The 6,000-nt window shown below is 41.5% G+C and overlaps 1 protein-coding gene across 1 annotated transcript in view; it reads left to right on the top strand.

Moving 5' to 3' along the window:
* Positions 1-3,565: 3,565 nt before the first annotated feature.
* Positions 3,566-6,000, top strand: part of LOC146821759 (transmembrane protein 229b-like) — a 189,002-nt gene continuing 186,567 nt past the window's right edge. The window contains exon 1 of the mRNA XM_085612801.1: positions 3,566-3,637. The gene's annotated coding sequence lies outside the window, so the exon portion shown is untranslated. The remainder of the gene's footprint in view (positions 3,638-6,000) is intronic.

Below are 6,000 nucleotides of genomic sequence, written 5' to 3'. Positions count from 1 at the left end.
CTCTAACAGGCTGTTTAATAAATTTGTGGCACTCCCTCAGTGCTCTTTACCTGGCTACGGAAGCAGATTTAACCCACACAATATATATTGCATGGAGAAGGGTTTGGTGAAAAGAGACAGCCTAACCAACTTTATTAATTCGGTTTGGATATAATCAAAGCAGGAGATTTTCACGCTTTTCACAGATGTGGGGCAGTCATTAATAATTTAGCTATTTAACACGGTGTGGGGATTAACCCAGAAGGAACACCATAGGAGCAAGGGGGTGAGCTTGATAGCATCCTCAGCATACTCCAAGACAAGCTCCTGATGAACTATTGATGTAGTGCAAAATCCACTTTTCTTTGTAGGGGTGCATTATAATCACAAGTGTAGACTACATTAGCATATACTCTGTGTCGTGTAACTTGAGTGTTAGGATCTTGTAATGTAATAACACGAATGTGACGTGTGTAGGCTAAAACATAGAATATATGAAGATTTCTGTCAAAAATCAAATGTAAACAGCAGAGAACCCTAAAAGAAAGGAATAATGTTGTGCAACTGACAATACTTTTATTATTGAATGTGTTTATTAATCGTGTCATTTTGTATGTAGATAAAAATATTAACTGAATATGTCTTAATTTCTGTGTAACTTCGTAAAGCTCATGCTCATTTCTCTTTTGTTAGCTGAATATTGTAGGCCTGAAATACGTTTCCCCTGGAAGCTCTCGCATTAGAAAATAATAGTTGAATTCTGTGTGTATGTTAGATTTTGTACTTTCCCATGTTTATGCTGCAGGTGGAAGAAGCGCCCTTGTTAGTGAGAATAATGTCTTTGTTTTAAGAGTTAGGCAATGAGAGAAGAGGATACAGTGGGAGCTAATGCTGATAAGGAGAACTGTTGTACTTTCACACCAAGAGGGCCTGGGAATCAAGGTCATCATGCTAAATCATTGGCTCATGGAAAACGACATAAAGAACGTGGCCTGATCAGATGGCGTGATCTGAAATGGATCCTGGGAGGATACCGGAGATATTGGAAGCATTATCCCATGAGGCACAGGACCAAGATTGATTTGCATATAGCTGTGTCTGAACTGGGGTGGCGAAGTGAGCTAAAGAACGATGATGGATTCAACCCAGATCTGTGACTTAGGGGGTGAGTGTTTGAAAAGTTTCAGCACTTCGTCCATCAACTCATTGTGTTTGCTTTGTTCGCCCTAAGTTGGCAGGGTATGCCCATACGTGGGTCCCTTGCTCACTTTGCCACTGGATTCAAGCTAGTCTGACTGATGAGGAGTGTTACCCCAAGATTGGTCCCATGATGCTTTTTTCCGGTACAGGGAAGACATGGCTTTGCATTTCAGGCTGGACTATTCCCATGAGGTATAGGGCCAAGACCGATTTGCATATAGCTGTGTCTCAACTGGGGTGGTGTGAAGTGAGCTAGAGAACCATGATGGATTCAACCCAGATCTGTGACTGGGGGTGAGTGTCTGAAAAGTTTCAGCACTCCGTCCATCATCTTCTTGTGTTTGCTCAGTCTTAACTTTATTCATAGGTTTGGCTTGGTATTAGCTCCAATGTATTTCTACACCCTCGTCTTGAGGTATCTGTATATCCAGTTGTTTTTGGCTTTGTAATAAATTAACTAACTTTATTTGGTAGTCAGTAATTATTAAGGGCCGTAGAGAGCCGCATTTGGATTGGTTAATATTATTAACAATTTCTTTCCTACCCCTACGCTCTCATGATGAGAAAAAGTACCATCGATTCAAGGTTCTAGAGCCAATCTAGAACAGGATCATCCAGCTAATTCACTGTGAAGGTGGAGCATGCGGGTGGGATTCCCAAACTCTCACGATTGCCCTGTTTTGTTCCATTTGGAGGGAGCTAGTGTTCGCATAACTCAGATTCCGTCACCATAAGTAAGGATCTGGAGGCATTTCCTCTTATAGGAATCCAATAAAGAGCCTACATGTTTTTTACCAATACTTTTAGCCAGGTTGAAGATGCAGCCAACTAAACTACCACATTTCTGCCTCACCTTGCCAATGCACGATCCCCAATTAGACCTGGCATTCATGACTACCCCCAAATACGAAAACTCTATAATCTGTGTTACTGGTTGGCCATACAGAGCAATGCCCCACATCCTATTGTTTCGGGAACTACATAACATAATAAAAGTCTTTGCTTGATTGGTAACCGGGCCCAATGTTGGAATACAAAATACAAATTCCTTGAATAAAACATTAGAACTATTGGGAGTTCTGGATAACAAAACTGCATCATCTGCGTATAATAAAACTGGGACCTTTTCCTGCAATTAAAGCGACATCCGAGACTACACTACAGAGGGTTGCACCTCGGCCATTTATATACAGAAGGAACAGTGTAGGGGCCAATACGCAGCCCTGTCTCACCCTGTGTCCTAGCTTTAAGCTGTCTGTCTGTCGCAACCCTAACGGACCAAACCTCACTGATGCAGACAGATCAAAATGAAGGGCTCTCAAAAACTGCACTAAATCAGCCTCCTCCCCCAACTCCATATAATCTCCCATAGTTTCGACCAGACAACGCTGTGGAAGGCACGGGAGAGATCCATGAAGGCCAGGCAGCCCTGCCTAGCAATGGTATATTTGTTCTCCAGCAGGTCCATTAATCACCAGCGTTATCTTGGCATTTTTATTGCTGCCTGAAAATTGCTGGTGGCAAGAAACGTGGCAGCAGGTGCTTTTAAAATCTTAATATACTTGAAAACATGGCACCTCCCAAAGTCAGCGCCCTGTGCGGTGGCACCGGTCGCACTGCCCTAGAGTCGGCCCTGATGATTATACTCATGACTTCACATTTGCTAAACTTTTAAAGGTTACTGCTAGTTTTAGTTATTTAGATGAGTATAGGTTAACACCAGTAATTAGCTGATTTTAATGGTATCGATCTTAACAAACTGAAGCCCTAATTACGACCCACCTGTTATCTCCGTTGGGCTCGTTAGTGGGAGTAACTAGGCCTCTTGGATTTATGAGTTCTTCGGCAATTTTGCTGATAAATTGTAGTCTACAAAGAGATTCTGCTCCTTTCAAGCAGGCAGAGCCTCCAGTTGCCATACCAAGAAGAAACATTCGGAAACTGGCACAATAAATCCAACATGTTATTCCCCCCTTCCTGTAATTCCTTCCCTCCGAAATAACCCCGGTAATGGTAAATCCCAGAGGTGTGGAGGGACTAATTGCCAGAGATTTTTAGGGACCAGCCACAAAGAGGGCCTTAGTTTAATGATCTCGAATTTCATTAATGTGTTAGCATCACCTTTTCCGAATGGGTGGAGTGCGATTCATTGAATTATTTCGGTTCCCACACACATATCGTGTTTGTCTGGGACCAAACGAAGTCCTCTTTGCTTGTGGAACTTCCGATCCTTAAGGTACGTATGGGTGAATAAAACAAGTCTAAATATTCACACAAAACTATGAGGAAAACTGAGCATCGGCCCTATTGATCGCTCCCAGTTAGTAATCAGTAGATAAGTGACAGTGAACATATTAATCATTTACCAACAGGAATACAAAGAAAGGGGAAACTGCGTATGAGGATGCAGAATTAAAAAACCCAGCTCAGTGTTTTGTCCCCGGCCTACCATAAGAAAGTAAGTAATAACATCTTCATCATGTTTGTCTGCTTAGAATTGATGTGAGTGTGCTGCGTAGTATGTAGACCGCCTTCATTCCTTATGCAATGTGACGACTGCGGCATATAAAAAAGGAATAATGGGCTGTCCAAGACAAGTTCTGTATTTGGTACAAATCTGTTAAGTCGTTCATCGCTTAATTGCATATAGCTATGTAATGATAAAGTTCTTGTTTTATTAGAATACAACTATATTTCATTTACAGATCTTTGTGCTGGACAATGAGTTTTACTAAAGGGCAAAAAAAGGAAGAACAAATACAGTTTTACAAAAATGCCATGATAATTAATTTTCAACATGTTGCTGCTTAAAACTGATTGCTTTTTGCAAACAATTTAGGACTGTACCAGATATACTAGGGAACAGGAATATGAACGTATGCCAACTTTACATCAGATTGTCTAGAAAAATACCTGAAATGTTACAGAAGAGAAAAACTGTCCATTGAACCGTTTACCGGATGTTTTTATCTTCTTCGCCATTTCTGGAACCACCATACACGTCTTATTACGTTTCTGAAGAGACACTTGGCAGCCTGTTCAGCGCGATGAATTTTGCATTATTAACAGAAAGCACAATAGAACCTATTCACAAAGGCATTTTGAAGTACGCAAAGTAACAACCTTTTTCTTATGTGACTATGTGAGTTGGACCTAAAAAATCTAAAATGGGAATACAAGGGAAATATTCGGGGGAAAGTCATGAAGGATCAGTACAAATAGAAAAGCGTGTGTCCCGTTTGCACTTTTACGAATGGGGAGTTGGCTGTTTTGACATATTCACAAAGACGTTTAACAGCGAGTGGAACAACACTCCTGCTTGTAGTTCTACTTCCCAGTTTCATAATTGCTTTTGTGAATGGCTCATAGTTTCTACCTGTTTGATGATCAGAATTTTGCTCCGGAAAGAGTTCTAGCTGAGACCATAGTTAGCAGCGGTTTAGCTCACTTTCCAGACAGTAGTGCTATATTTATTTGAGGTTGGGAAGAACATCTGAAAAATCTATGTCAAATGTACAAAATGCAGTCTACAATCCAGAATTTGCAAAACTGCTCACTGATTGTTTTGTAAACTTTCAAACATTTTGCAATCAACTGATGTACTAATCAGGCACGCTTAAAACGATCATTTGCAGAAGGTCAAGAACCCACCAGGAGGTATTTTGGGACCCTTTGCTAATGGGAGATTGCAAGGGACAGCAGGCCAGCATCCCTGCATTTAGCATTCCTTCGAAATTAACGTTTTTAAAGGTAACACTGTGGGGCATATTCTCAAGCCCCTATCACCACGGGAACGTCACTTTTTCTGACGTTCCCGTGGCAATAGGGCCAGCACCCTATTTTCAAGGCAGCGTTAAACCACTTAACGTGGCTTAAAGCCACATTAAGTGGCTTAACGCTGCCTTGAAAATAGGGCCCCTTTCATGCTAAACTTAGGGTGGAAGGGGGCGTGCAGTAGGTGTTGCGGTGGGTGTACCACCGCAACACCAATTCAATTCGACCTATTATCAAGGGCAGCGATAATAGGTGGCAGCACCGAACTTAAGACCAGAAAAATCCTGGTCTTCAGTAGGTGAAACGAGGACAAATGCTTCATTTCTCCTAATTTTTGCATTTTCCATGTATGCTGCCTTGTGCAAAAGGCAAAATGCAATGTGTCCCTTCCTGTACATAAACAAACCTTTTGTAAAAATGCCTTTTTGTAACTTACATGTGTGCTGCACAAGGCAGCACACATCTAAGTTACAAACAGGCATTTTCTGTTTCTTTATGTACAGGAAGGGACACCTTCCTGTACATAAACAAACCTCCCTGCTTACAGACACATTGGCACTAAGTCGTGAAACTTAGCACCATTGCAGGGGGAAACGCCAGGCTGCACCGTATTCTTGAGAATAGGGTGCAGCCTCGCGTTTCCTAAGTGGCGATGAGAGGCGTTAAGCCAAGAAGGCTAACGACTCTCACCGCCACTTCATTGTGAATATCCCCCTGTGTCTTTTTTAAAGGGACACAGTCTGCTTTTAAAACAATATGTTCATACTGAAGGAAAAACATTGGAAGAAAATGCTGCTGTACTCTGGACCACTGTCTGCTCCTACCCAAGGCTGCACAACAAGATTTTCAAATGTGGAGCTGTCCTATTTATCAATGATTTGTGACCACAATTGAAGTTACAAGCCATTGATATATACCAGTGCAACTTTCAAACAAGTGGGAAACCCCTATTTAATGTCCCCTCTAATCTGCAATTACTAAGATTTTTATGACTTGCTGGCTATGTGACCACAAAATAACTTTGTAATTTGAAGTCTATAAAGCAGC

This window comes from Triturus cristatus, chromosome 6 (genome assembly GCF_964204655.1).
Source record: "Triturus cristatus chromosome 6, aTriCri1.1, whole genome shotgun sequence".
NCBI lineage: Eukaryota > Metazoa > Chordata > Amphibia > Caudata > Salamandridae > Triturus > Triturus cristatus.
The sequence above is the reverse complement of the archived record's forward strand: the minus strand, read 5'-3'. Positions and strand labels throughout refer to the sequence as shown.